At 39.0% G+C, this 15,051-nt stretch overlaps 2 pseudogenes; both read left to right on the forward strand.

The window, feature by feature from the left end:
* Positions 1–298: 298 nt before the first annotated feature.
* LOC114007497 (uncharacterized) lies at positions 299–423 on the forward strand (annotated as a pseudogene).
* Positions 424–5,177: 4,754 nt separating this feature from the next.
* LOC102479678 (CWF19-like protein 2) overlaps positions 5,178–15,051 on the forward strand; it is a 76,033-nt pseudogene continuing 66,159 nt past the window's right edge.

Genomic DNA, 15,051 nt, shown 5'->3' on the forward strand with positions numbered 1-15,051 from the left:
GTGCCCAAGATCCCAAGAGGAGAATGGACGAGAAGGGATTGCAGCGTGGCCACCCCCCCAGGGGGTGATTTCTTGCTTTCTGTCTCTCTCTGTCTTTCTGGTGAGAGCACGTGCCCTATAGCAAAAACCTCTAAAAAAATTAATGAGGGGTAGTCAAAAACCATAATAAATCATATTTTCTTTTTAAAAATGTTTGTTATCTGTGGGATGGTGTATGTGTGTGTTTCTCTCCAGGTTGTTCAGTATTCGTAATGTACAGCTTTATAATGTGTTCATGTGGTCCAAGATTGCCATGGAAATTTTTGTGCAGAGGCAATATTGCAGCTAATGAGGTTCTAATCAAAGCACGATTATTGCTGATTTAAAGTTGCCATCATTGCTAATGTACAATTAGGTGAGGTAACATTTTAACATAAAATTTTAGTCCAGTTATCTCCTCTGTGCTCCTGGACCCCCTTTGGATATTAAAGGTACCTCAAATTCAACATATCTCTAACTCATCTTAAACTTGGTCTAAGTCTAGCATAACCTAACTCAATAAATAATACTATTATCCAGTTTTACCAACCAGAAACTTAGAGTCATCTTTGAGCCTTCCCTGTCTCTCACCAGATGCACCAGCTTGCTTTACCTCCTGCTGTGATCTGAATGTGTTTTCTCCCCAAAATTCATATGTTGAAACCTAATGTTCAATATGATATTAAAAAGCAAGGCCTCTGGGATGATTAGATTATTAGGGTGGAGCCATCATGAATGGGATTAGTGCTCTTATAAAAGAAGCCAGAGGGGGCTTGTTAGCGGAAATGTGCCATCTATGAGGAAGCAGTTTTCACCAGACAGAAAATCTGCTGACACCTTGATCTTGGACTTCTCAACCTCCAGAACTGTGAGAAATAAATGTTTGTTGTTTATAAGTCACCCACTCTATGATAACTTATTATAGCAGCCAGAACAGACTAAGATATTGCCTAAGTAGCTCTCAAATTTGGGCATATCTTTCTATTAAAAGTATATACAACCACTGTAATCCAGGCTACCAATATCTCCCATTACCAGCTAGGTTAGCTTCTTAATTGGTCTGCAACCGTCAATTCTTTTATCCATTAAAACCATTAGCCTTGAAAACCAGATTCAATTTTATTCTGTTGACTGACATCCACTTAATTTGCTGAATTTACTAGTACTTTCCATTTATTCCTTCTGTAAAATATACAATCGGGACCAGCAGTTAGTGTAATGGCTATGTCGCTGGACTCCCATGTAGTTGACCGCGGTTCGCGTCCCGGACCCGGGTGCTTAAAACTCACACCAGGCGTGTGTGCGTGCGTGCCCAAGATCCTGAGAGGAGAATGGAGGAGAAGGGATTGTGGTAATACCATCCCCCTGGGGGGTGATTTCTCGCTTTCTATTTCTCTGTCTCTCTCTTTCTGGCGAGCGTGCGTGCCCTATAGCAAAAAGATACCTCTCCAAAAAACAAACAAACAAACAAACAAAAAACCCCAAATATACAATCAAAGCCCATGGCACACTGGTTGGTCATTGCTCATGTATTTTTGTTTCTACCTATGAAGCTGTGTGTTTACTAAGAATCCTCAACCTGTTTTTGTCAGTTTTTGAAATAATTACATAATTTTATGAAGTATTATGTAAGTTATGAAATATGAACACATTCATATTTCAGAGAGGTTTTTCTTTTCTTGAAAATTAGGTTGAATGCTTTGGGAAGACTCAATAAAGGCAGCCTGCTATAATGAAAATTGCTGTTCAATTAGATATGAGTGAGAAATATGCAAAAGATCTCAGAAAATAAAACTGTAGGAGGATTCTGCACCCAGAATGTTTGCAAGTGTATTTTAGTTCTTTCTTAAAGGAAATCGAAATGGAAAATTGTAGACAACACCTTATGGATTTCTACACTTAAAGGCAAAAATCTTGTATCTACATGGAGAGACTGAATGAATGCATGCCTTGAATAAAGCGGTAAAGGTATGTATCTGTCATTTTTAGTTATTCTTATTTAATGGAGCTTTTTTAGCCACTACTTCATTACTTGCATGGATTACATGCGCTTATATCATACCCTGAACTTAATATAGTTAAAGTCCTTCCTCTCTGTTTATCTTATAGTCCAAAATCCTTGAAGCGGCTAACAAGGTCTGCTCAGGTGAGTTAGCCCAACCTCATCTTGAAACCTCAAGGTCATCTTGACAGTGGCCTTCCCCCACCTTCGTGCTTCTTTCAGTCCCTGGTATTAGTCATGCAGTCTTGTTTTACAGGGACTTTGGATAGACTAATCCCTCTGCCCAGAACATTCAGCCTTTCCTTCTTCATCCCTCAGATCATTCTGGGATCTTCCTGAGGAGGTCAAATCCCTGTGGTGCTTGCTTTTGTTACACCACTTAAAATTACAACTTTTTAGCATAGTTGCAATTTTACTTTTATTTTGTGGTTTTTGGACTAGCATCTGCCATATCCTTTTCCTAGGGTTGTAATAACAAATGATCACAAACTTTGTGGCTTAAAACAACAAAAATTATTCTCTCACTATCCTGAAGGCCAGAAGTCTGAAATTAGGGTGTCAGCAAAGCTATGCTTCCTCTGAGGGCTCCATGGAAGAATCCTTCCTTGCTGCTTCCAGCTTATGGTGACTCCTGGTATTCCTTGGCTTGTGGCAGCATCACTCCAGTCTCTGCTTTGGTCTTCACAAGGCCTCTTCCCTATACCCCTGACTCTTCCTCTTTTGTCTCCTTTTATAAAGATACTCATTGGATGTAGGCCCATCTTAATTCAAGAAGATCTTATCTCAAGAACTTTGCCATTATTTTATCTGCGAAGACCTTTCTTTCAAATAAGGTTAAATTCAAAGTTCTTGGTCTATGTATCTTCTGGGGGCCACTATTGAACCCACTAGACCTACCTACCCCACTAGACTCTGAGTTCCAGAATGGCAAAAATCATATCAGCCTTTGCCTTTTACAAGTAAAAGGCACATAGTAGATGTTCAACAGTTATTAATTTCTTAAATAAAATCAGTGGATCTTCTTGTGTAGTATCTAAGCTGATTAACATAATTAATTAATTAAGTTGTGGACTACTGAAATGCTGAGGTAGATATGATGATTGTACTTTAAACAGAATTGATTCATATCTGTAAAATAATTCTACTGCTCTGCAAAGTAAGTCCCTGTAATTTTTAAAGTTTACTAAACCCTCCTTTCCCCCTTCCATTACTGTTTATTTCATAAACTTTTAAAATGAAGCTTTGAGATCTAAAATCTGATTCCTCAGGCTTATTATCATTCATTTAAAATCTAAAACACAGCATATTGAGACTAACCTAGTGAGCATTTAGTGATGAAGAGATAACTGTGAGTGTAATAGAAGAAAAGGAATAACAGGAAGCAATGCAAACACGGAGGAACCACATTATCTGTCTCACAAACATAAAGACTCCAAAGCAAATGTTCTTGAAATATACCATCTTGGAGTCAGACATTTCAGACATTATTGCTTATTATGACTATTACAGCTTCTAATAATAACATAAATTTCACCTAGGGGCAAAGGAGGAAAAAAATATTAATAATCCCCAAGTACACCCACTCCCAACTGTTTTAAGCTCAGGTTGCCCATTTTATTAAAGTTTTTGCCTTGATTCAAACGTGGCACAGCCAAGGTAGTGTCAATATTGGATCAACACATATTAGAATTACATAAAAGTATAATCATATTATAAGCTACTAAGTAGAGGCTATGCTTTGATTTCCAGTTATTATTTGGCACTCTGGAATTTAAGAAAACAAATAAGAGGCAGCATAAGTAATAATGGTTGCAGATGTGTTCCTATTGACTCGCCCCCCTCCCCCCCTTTATAAAACAGGTCTCTATCAGGTGAGATTAAGGCTGACTAAAAGTCAGTCACCTGACCAAGGGGTCCCATTCTCTTCCTGATGAGAAGCACCTATAGATTTTTATAAAACCTTTTTTTAACTGATGGATATGGGAGGGGGGTATTAGCTTCATTTTTATTCCAAAGGCCCACAGAGAGGATGAGCTTGAGAGCCAACCACGAAATGGCTATAATGTCCATGAGTGGATAATTGCAATAGCATTTTACCCTTAATTAAGCCTCTGGAAGGTCTCATATATATTTTAGTAAATCCTTACAACAAATTGGTATGGTAGAGATTTCCTAGCTCCAATATATACACAGGGAAACAAAGACTTAGAGAGGTTAAGAAATTGGCTCTAAGTCTCACAACTATTAAGTGTCTCTCAGGATTGGAATCCAGCCTGGCTGGCTCTAAAGTCCACATATTTTCCATTTCGCCTCCCTGAGTTTACTCTTTAAGAAAAGCTAGTCCTTTGGTCACTTATTGCTAAGTGATAGCCTCAGACGGCACTTGGATTTATTGCCTTTCAAACTGAGAAATTTGCATCTCTAGGCACATGTGGTGACATGCTGGGGTAAGCAAAATCAAATAATAAACCTCATGTCAAGTCAGTCATGAGGCATATTTTATAGGAAAATAAAGTTTTAAGATGAAACAAGAGATTGAAAATATATTTCCTGTTTTTGGAAACGGCTTTGGGCTAAACAATCAGATGCCAGGTGTGAGGAAGAAGAAATCACAATCATCCTTCTATACATTTAGGAGGGCGTCTGTAAGATAGTTTGAAGTAAATATTGCAATGCCTTGAGAAAACAGTTGTGCAAGTGTATGCCAGTGGTCAGTCAGGAAAAACAGAATCTATTCTAGGTATTTCAGAGGGAATTTAGTAGAAGAAACTGTTTACAAAGTGGTGTGGCAAGCAGGTAGCATGATAGTTAAGGTGCTAAACTTCCACATGGTTGACCACAGTTCTAGTTCCAGACTTGGCGGCTTGAAACTCAGTCTGGGCACATGTGTATGCATGCTCAAAATCCTGAGGGGAGAATGGAGAAAAAGGGACTGCGGCATGGCCATCTCCCTGGGGAATGATTTCTCACTTTTTCTCTCTGTGTCTCCAGCCATCACATGTACCCTATAACAAAAATCTCTTTTTCGAAAACAAAACAAAACAAAACAAAACAAAACAAAACAAAAGTGTTGGCAAGGCACAAGGAACAAAAAGGAGAAAGAGAGATAACCCAGAGAGCAGTCACTGCAGGAATCACCCTAGGGATTGAAGGAGCCATGGCTAGCAATGGAGGAGCAAAAGGGAAGAAGCGATGCTACCAGGGCCTGGGAGTATATTCTACACTGAAATCGGTCACTGCTGCTGCTTTTGGAGTTCTGTCACTCCTGTCAGCACCAAAGGCCCCTGGAGCTTGTAGCTGCCTGTGATGTCAGATCTACTAATATCACTGTAATGTTCAGTCACTGGCAGCCGCCAGCAATTGCCTATCACCACAGCTGCTGGAAACATAGAAAGCCATCTGCTGAGTCAGAAATACCACTGGAAGCAAGAGAAAAAATGTCTTCTCTTTTTCTTCCACCTTCCAATCTCCTGCCATTCTCTTTCATTGGCAGAACCTAACCAGAGGCCAAGAAACGAGTGAGCCTGGGAAATGTAGTTTGCAGGTTTACAGCTTTCTCCAATAAAGAGGTGAGTGAAGAAGGGTGGGGATGGTGCCATCAGACAACTGAGCAGTCATGACTATTATGTGATTAGGAATACAGTCGTGTGCCACGTAATGATGTTTTGGTCTGTGATGTGGTTCCATAAGGAGCATAGAGGCTGTACCATAGAATCTAGGTGTATAGCAGGCTAGACCATCTAGGTTCATCTAAGTACACTCTATGATGTTTGCACAATGATGAAATCACCTAAAAATGCATTTCTCAAAAGTATCCCTGTCATTAAGTGATGGATAATTGCATAACGTATTTTTATGAAGGTTTACCCTATCTTTCTTCTCCAAGCAAGTGAAGGTGTATGTATCTCATTTGAGAGAAGTATATATGGATATTTCTTGCTTTCCCAAATCTATGTGGTTTCTGAGTTTAGACAGTGAGAGTTTCTATAATATGTTCAGGCAGTGGGGAATACCTGTTTTCCTTCCTTCCTTCCTTCCTTCCTTCCTTCCTTCCTTCCTTCCTTTTTCTTTCTTTCTTTCTTTCTTTCTTTCTTTCTTTCTTTCTTTCTTTCTTTCTTTCTTTCTTTCTTTCTTTTTCTATTTATATTTCCTTGTGACTAGTATCAGGCCTCACATACAAAATCATTGAAGACATTTAATGCATTTACTCATTGGTCCAGTAGAGAATAACTTTCATAGGGGAATACTTCACAAACTATATCCTTTGATTAATATATATTCTGCAAGAAATTAAGTTTTTACATGTCGATATTTTATATGTGGTACATGGTGTATACTATAGCTCCCCTAAGCTTTCAATAGCTTTGTATTACATACATACATCAGAGACTTTGAGCAGCTCTGCAGGTGACAACCTAATTTAACCTAATCTTATTTGATCTTGGAAGCCTCTTTTAACTAACAGCTGGCAAGGCCCTATGACCTGCTGCCATAGGGAACCACCAGGGCTGCCTCAGCCAAATTGTGAAATGTGTCCATTTTTTTTCCCCAATGAAGTACAATATAAGCTCTGAGCTTTATTCCTTGGCTATAGCTTTCCTTACTTTGTAACTTTGGCAAATCTTTTTACCCTCTGAGCCTTTATTTCTTTGTCTGTGAAATATAGCAGATAATATCTACTTCACAGGCCTATTCTAAGATGAAACGAGATTATATAAAAACTTTATGCCAAACTTTAAAGAGCCACCTGAACATAAGGACTCCAAGCTTCTCTAAGGTCTTTTTGAGGTCCCTAACTCATAAGGTAGCTCCTGAGGCCTCTCTGCAGTAGGTCCACTTGGGCAGTCTCAGATCAGGAGTCCTGTTTCTACCTTCCTGTGATTTGATACATACCTGGGGCTTATCACACTCTTCTGGCTCCAGCTCTTAGGTGAAATCTAGCAGTCACAACTGATTGACCTGGCCTTCTCGGTCCTCTAAACCATTCCAGATATTGTCAGAGATAACATTCTAGAACAGATCTCTAATCTTTTCACTCTCATATTTAAAACAGATAACTATCATTAATTCCCCTTTGTTTATCATTCAAGTCCAACTTTTCATAGGTAGATAGTCAAGACCCTTTTCTAACCTCACCTGCTCCTCATCTCCAGCAACAAAACTCTACTCATACAGTTTACCCTTTTATCTTTACTAAAACTCCAAGAGACCTGGGTTCTAATGTTGGCAGAGCTTCATATTAGCTATGTGACCTTGGACATGTTACTTAGCCTCTCTATGCCTCAGTTTTTCTCCTCCATAAAAGGGATTATTAATACTTATTTTATGGAATTGCTTCAATATTATATGAGGTAAGGTATATTAAGTTCTTAGAACAATGCCTGGCATTGTAAAGTGATGAAGAAATGCTAGTTTTTTTTTTTTTTTAACTACGTCTATTCTTGTTACTATCAGAACTTTGTAATTTCCTTTCTCTTTTGCCCTTCATTTTAGCTCCACTATTTAAAATCTTACTCATTTGTTTTAAATGTAACTTTGGCAAAATATTTAAACTCTCTCAACTTTCTTTTGTTCATATACAAATGAAGAAAATCATATGAACTTCAGAAGATTGTCCTATAGGATAGAGATTAAATGAAAACTCTAGGGAAACTCTTGGAGATACTGGAGTGGGCAAAGACTTCTTAAATAAGATACCCAAAGCACAGGAAATAATTATTAAAATAGTCAAGTGGGACTATGTCAGGCTAAAAAGCTTCTGCACAGCAAAAGGAACAATAATTAGACTGAGGTGACAGCTCTCAGAGTGGGAAAATATATTTGCCAACTATGCCTCAGAAAAAGGACTGATAACTAGAATATACAGGGAACTCAAGCAGCTTATCTGGAAAAAAACATAATCCAATTAAAAGATGGGAAAATGAGCTGAATAGGAAACTCTGCAAGGAAGACATATGAATAGAGAAAAAGCATATGAAAAACATGCTTAATACCTCTTATCACAAGGGATATGCAAAAGAAAACCAAAATGAGATACTACTTAATCCCAGTCAGAATGGCTAAGATTAAAAAAAAGAGAGAGAGAGTAAGAAGTGCTGGCGAGGCTGTGGTAAAAAAGGAACTCTCCTACACTATTGGTGGGAATGTAAGTACAACCACTGTGGAGAACAACATAGAGGTTCCTCAGAAACCTTTAAATAGGACTACCATATGACCCAGTAATTCCACTCTTAGGTATCTACCCAAAGGATAGGAAAATCCTCAGAAAAACACTTCCACATCCATGTTTATTGCAGTATAAGTCACAATAGTTAGGATATAGAATCAATACAAATGTCCAAGAATAGACCAGTGGATTGAAAAAAATGTGGCACATCTACTCTATGGAATACTATTCTGCTATTAAAAAATGAGAGCCTGACATTTGATATGAGGTGGACAAATATGGAATATTTAATGCTAAGTAAGACAGACTATGAAAGACAGGCATTGTATGTCCCCCTCAATATATACCAAATGCCTGCATTATATACCAAACTGAAATATTGGTAAGTATAATAGCATGGAGGGTAAGTGTAGATACTAGAGACAGTATAGGAGTGGGTGGCTAATAGTGGATGGAATATAGGGGGTGAGAAGGAGGGGATCAGGGAAGAATAAAAAAAACATTTAATAGACACAAAAGTGAAAATATATTTTATCTGTTGATAATAATATATGGTAATGTCTTTGACTTGATAATATGCACTGTATTCATGCTGGGGAAAACTATGCTGTACATTGCAAAGATATACAGTAATTAAATGTAAATTTAAATATGTGTGTATATACATATCTATATATATACACATATATGTGTGTGTGTGTATATATATATATATTTTTTTTAAAAAACCCTCTGTGACAAATGTACAGTACTTTTTCTATCAGCTTTGACCATTCCCTGGTTATTCATCTCCACTTAGGTGCTCTTTGAATGTGATCTTCTTGTAGGAGTTTGTCCTTCATTTTTGGCATTTGTCACAGTACAGCCTTGTTATAATTTGCCTTGTTATCTATGCACATGTATAAATTGAATGTGCTTCTTAAAGGCAAGACTGATGTTTTCAGCTGGTACAGTGCAAGGCAGCAAAGTAAGTTTGCTAAAGTGAACTAAATGTTAAACTCATAGTGCTAGTTCATAATATGAATTAGTATAATTTATTTGCACATTTCTTTATCCCAGGAATGGATTTTGCAATGGTGGGATTTCAGTCCAGTTGCTACTGCTACTCCAATGGTGGTTGCAAAACAAGAAGCAGTAGCAACTGGGGGCTTATTAGAACCACAGAACTTCAAGCTACTGAATCAGAATCTTTGGGGCAGTGTAGGAATTTGTTTTAATAACCCATCAGAGTCTTTGCATGCTAAAGACTAAGAAACACTGGTGTAGACAATTTGAAGGAGAAAGATGTTAATTTTCTTCACTTGACATTTTATAGAGGAGTGCCTATTCGTAATAGCCTGTTTAATCGACAGAAGTTCATTTCTAGCAAACTGTGTCATGTTTCAAATAAACCAAATTTCATAAAATCCAACAGAACTTCTATTATAGTTCAATACAGAATGAGGAACGGTAATTTTTATTTGTTTACTACATCTATAACAAATTTTAAGTTAAAAAAGGAGAGTGAGACTGAGAGAGAGACAGAAAAAAAATAAAAAAAACTACCCACTGATAATTTATTTATCAAGTCTATAAAATTGTGATTTCTTTTAGAAAGAATGTGAGGCCATTGATCATACTTTCCTTAAAAGGGTTAACTCCCCCCCCCTAGTTAGTGTAATGGTTATGTCACTGAACTCCCATGTAGTCAATGTGGTTCAAGTCCCGGACCCGGTGGCTTAAACTCACGCTGGGCACATGTGCGTGCTTGCCCAAGATCCCGAGAGGAGAATGGAGGAGAAGGGATTGTGGTGTGGCCATCCCCCCTGGGGTGGGATGGGGTGGTGATTTCTCGCTTTCTGTCTCTCTGTCTTTCTCTGTCTTTCTGGTGAGTGCATGCACCCTACAGGAAAAACTTCTTAAAAAAAAAAGGGTTAACCCAAATTGTTAAATGGAAGAAAATATCTTATGTTCTCTCTAAGCTAAATAATGTGATTGAATATATAAAAGAATGAAAATAAATTAAAAAATAAATAAAAATTAAAAAAACAAGAAAATGGGGATTGTATATTGCAAATGGTAATGGTTCACGGCTGGAACCTGTTATAAACATTGCCTTCTTGGCTGTGGGAATAAACACTTCAGAGCTTAGATACTAATTACTGTCACATGAAAAGCAGGGAGACATTATGACTTCTCAGCTGTCAGAAAGCCCTTTTTGCAAATGGCAGCACTTCACAGGACTTTTACACAGTACAGTTTGTAATTTTCATGGCTGACCTGTTATTTTAAAATACCAACAGGAAGATTAAGAATGTCGACAGAAAAGCAGCACCAACCAATGCCCTTTGGCCCTCCTAAAGTTGAACCAGAATGTGCCCTTGCCTTTTAAGGAAGACTATAATCTGCCAAAGGATTATGTACTATAATAAGTTTAGAATAAGTTTCCAGACTTTTCCTCAAGCAATTGCAGACTACAGTGTGATTTGTTTACATATGTTTGCCCTGAATGGGTCATTTGAACATAAGTTGTTTCTAATAAAAGAGACAAAAGATGCTAGCTCTGAAACAGTTTTTTTGTCTGAAAGTTTAATCTGTCCCTAAATTCTGGACTGCTTTTTAATTTTTTTGCATCTCATCCTTTGGTGGATTGCCAATGGAATAATTCATATGAGGCTTTTGTGAAACATGTTTAACCTCAGGACATTGACAATTTTCTAAGCAGATAGAACTAAACAGGATTAAGTGAATTAATATTTGTAAAGTACATTGCATAATACTTGGCACAAGGCAAGTGCTATACAAATGTTTGCTAAATAAAGTAGTAGTTCTACTTTGAACTAAAGATGGTTTCATCCATGCTACTAGGAAGATTTTGGATTAGAAAATGGATGGATCTTAAAAGAATGGGTGTCCTGGGGTTAGAGCTGTAGAACCCAATAATTCAGTTGGCACCTATTATCTTTTTTGCTCATAACTGCCATATATGTCGAATTTGTACTTAGGATTCCTTGTGGCAATGCAGAGTAGCAGAAAGCACATCGCATTTGGGGTCTTACTCTAGACATAAAACTGCCCCTTATTAGCTGAGGACTTTGAGCAAGTAACTACCTCTTCCCACTTCTCTTCTTTCTTAGATGTAATGGCTCACATGAGATAAGTGTAAGAGCTTTGTAAACTTGAAAGCACTATTCATGTGGATGATTTTGTCCTTAGATATTCACTTCCAGTACAACTGTTGGGGGGTGGGCAGCCCAGGTATTTGATGAGTCATTGGGGATGAATAGCTAAGAGTTGACATACTTCCCAGAGGGGTGGGGGATGCTGCAGCAGGACTGCTGGGAAACTTTATTTGGGTAAAATGCTATGGGGGGAGGGAAGAGAATTCCCCAGTTGCTATCATTAAAACTTTGTCAGAGGGCTATATGAGACTCTTCAGAAGTATCTTCACTAACACTCATACACACACACACACACACACACACACACATAATGAATGAAAGACGTTTACTGTAATTCACTGCTTCTTGTGTGTACAGCATCCATTTTGCCTTCTTTTTTAACAGAACCATACATTCTTCTAGCCATGAGTACAAAGGGAGCTGACCCCCTTCCATCCACATCTTCAGGAGCAGATAGCCTGGTTGGCTTAAGGTTATTCCCATTCTCAATAAATGGGAACATGATCTAAGTTTGGCCAGTGAGACAAAGTAAAGCCTGCTGGGAGACTTCTGGGGAAAGTTTCCTCACCCCACAGAGGGCCCAGCCAATACAGAAATTCCCATACATTATTTCATCAATCAGCATAGCAGTCTTAGGTAAGGTGGTGGTATCCTTGCTGTAATGGAGTGAAGAAACCAAGAAGTTGCTCAGGGTCATCCAGCACGTAGGTGGACGATTGAGAACTCAAACTGAGGTCTGTTCAACTTCAAAGGCTATACTCTAGTTGTTGTTGTGGTCTCCTAAACCTTGCCTCAGATCAAAAAGGGTTGAGGCAGTATATTTACTGTGGCCATGAAGCTAGTGGAGAATGGAAGTTATATGGCCTTTTTTTCTTTTCTTTTCTCTTTTCTCTTTTCTTTTCTTTTCTTTTCTTTCTTCTCTTTCTCTTTATTTCTTTTTTTAAATATTGGCTTTGCTGCCCAGCATTTGAACTTTCTGGACTTCCATTTCATCATGTGCAAGACAGTTGGACCAGATGTTTACTGAGGTTCTTTTTGGCTCAAAGATCTTTCGAAATGCTTGGTAAGCCACAGGGAGGGATAAGAGAAAATAAATAACATACAGTTGGTATCTTGAGAAAGGGCTCTGGGCAGCATTTCCCCTCTGAGCTGGAGATTCAAGGTTACAATGCTTCAGTGATGTTGCCAGAGAACAACAGAGAGTTCGATGTGGCATTCAATGGGACAAGCCAAAACCAGCTAAGGGTCCTTTGCTATGGCAAGAGGAACAAAGTCTTTTATTTTTTTAAGAATTAATTTTATTTATTATTTTTTAATTTGCTATACAGCACATGTGCTCACCAGAGAGGGAGAGTGCAAGAGAGAGAAAGCAAGAGTGAGCTAATGAGTGAAAGCGAGAACAAGCGAGTAAGACAAAGTGAGAAAACAAGCTGCCAGGTTTGGGACTCAAACCACCATTGGCCATGTGGGAATTCAGCACCTTAACCATCATGCCACCTGCTTGCCTCAGGAACAGAGTTTAAAATAGGCAAAATGAGGGATATTTCTGTGTGTTCCAACTCATCAATTCAGCCAGTTTAGAACAGGGAGTTAGGTTGTGAAGGACATTTTATTTCCTTCCATTCCCATACTGCTTAAAACAGAGTAGGACAGGGTTGTACAAAGCTCTTCTAAATTCTTGACATCTCTTCTTATTGCTAGAGAAGTTGTTTTTGTGATATTATCACAGAGAGAGCAATAGTGCTAAGAGAATCTTTAGCTCTGAATCATCAAGAAGGGACCCCATTGCAGGAGACACTGTAGCCCTCATTTGGGACTAAGAAAGAAGCTGAAATTGTCATAGACAGTGTGAGTTCATTAAGTTCCCTCCACACCTATGTTAGTTTTCTAGGGCTGCTATAACAAAGCTGGGTGGCTTAAAATAACATAAGTTTATTGTTTCACAGTTCTGGAGGATAGAAGTTCAAACTCAAGCTGTCAGCAGGGCCACACTCCCTCTGCAACCTTTACGAAATCTTGTATTGCCTCTTCTAATTTCTGGTAGTTTGTCAGAAATCCTTGGCATTCCTTGGCTTGTAGATGCATCATTCCAGTCTCTGCCTCCATTATCACATGGCTATCTTCTGCCTGTGTGTCTCTTCTCCTTGCTTCCTCTTATAAGGATGCCAGTGACATTGGATTAAGCACACATCTTATTCCAGAATAGAGTCATCTTAAGTAATTACAACTGCCATGACTGCACTGTCACATAAGGTCATATCCTGAGGTACTGGGGGTTAGGACTTCAACATACATTTTGGGGGACACAATTCAACTCATAATAACACACATCTAGGCAAAGTCCTACCCAGACTTAATTGAGCTCTTGCTAAGTTAGGTAGTGTGTTTATGTATTTGTGTCTGCGCCTCTTCAAAGCCACTTTTCATGTCTGTTGAAAATTGATTCTGTCCTGAAGAAATTTTGGGGGTGAAGGAGGAGGACGAGCTGGCTGTTGCCAGAGCAGCGGCCAAAGGATGTGGTCCTCTAGATTAGTGCACACAAATCCCCTGAGGAGCTGACTGCAAAGCAGATTCTGATGCAGTAGGTCTGGGTGAGGTCAGGGATTCTGGATTCCTAATAAGCTCCCAGGTACCGCTGGTGCTGCTGATCCACAGAGTAGCAAGGCTCTAATCTAGAATAGATGATACTCACATCTGTTTATAGAGAACAACTACAAATGATCATTCTTGGGAGGTTTCAAAACTGCAGCTGTATATCAGCCAGAAAAAGTTCCAGTAAACTAAGTCAAAATATCCCAAAATGGGAAAGAGAAATTCAATTAGTAGTAGTAGTATTCTTTTCCATGTGAGAGTGAAGTCAGAAACATCTGTGCACATTCATCTGGATGGATAACTATGTTTTCTCATTTCTGGACCATGGTGAATAGTTGAGATGTGTATGTCAGTAGCTGTGATTCTTAGGAACAGACCAACCTCAGGGTTTAGGGCAACCAAACAACTTCCCATCTCAGTGTGCCAGGAAAACTTCAGGCCAATTTTGACAGGGATTGCCTACCTCCTGCTGTGAGAAGTCAAACAGCCAGATTTCTTTGGGTTCAAATCCTGTTGGAGGCTCATCCCAGGACCCACACAGATGATCTCGGAAGGCAACATCTGCAATTTTGCTCCAACTCACACCCATAACCTTCCTCACTTGCCACTTCCCTCAGGCCCTCAATGACTTCCAGGCACTCCCTGTCCATGCTAGTCAGGGGCTGGATTGGTATGTAGAAGGACCAGATGGAGGAGCCAGGGTGCATCCCTTGGAGGGGCCAGCCTCTGGATGAACCTCTACAGAGTAGGTTCCAGGGAAGAGCAATCCTTTTGTGATGTAAGGGGCTGGCAATTTGGTTTTCCAAATTCAATAAAGAGCTGATTATTTCCAGCTCAAAAACACCCATGTACTATTGGCTCTCTTACAGTACTTAGTTGGAAGTTTTTAGGAAGATAGCTGTCTGTTTGGCATAGCACATCTTTTGGGTCAAATGTTAGTTGGTTTCCATGGTCAGCATTATGACTATAGGACAATATGAGAAAACTGTGTCAGAGGGACCAGCGGATGGTGTGGTGGTTAAGGTGCTGGACATTCCCACATGGCCGACCATGGTTCAAGTCCCAGACCTGGTGGCTTGCTTTCTCACTTTCTCTCTCTCTGTGTAGTCAAA

The sequence above is a fragment of the Tupaia chinensis genome, unplaced genomic scaffold (assembly GCF_000334495.1).
Source record: "Tupaia chinensis unplaced genomic scaffold, TupChi_1.0 Scaffold000184_1, whole genome shotgun sequence".
Taxonomy (NCBI): Eukaryota; Metazoa; Chordata; class Mammalia; order Scandentia; family Tupaiidae; genus Tupaia; species Tupaia belangeri.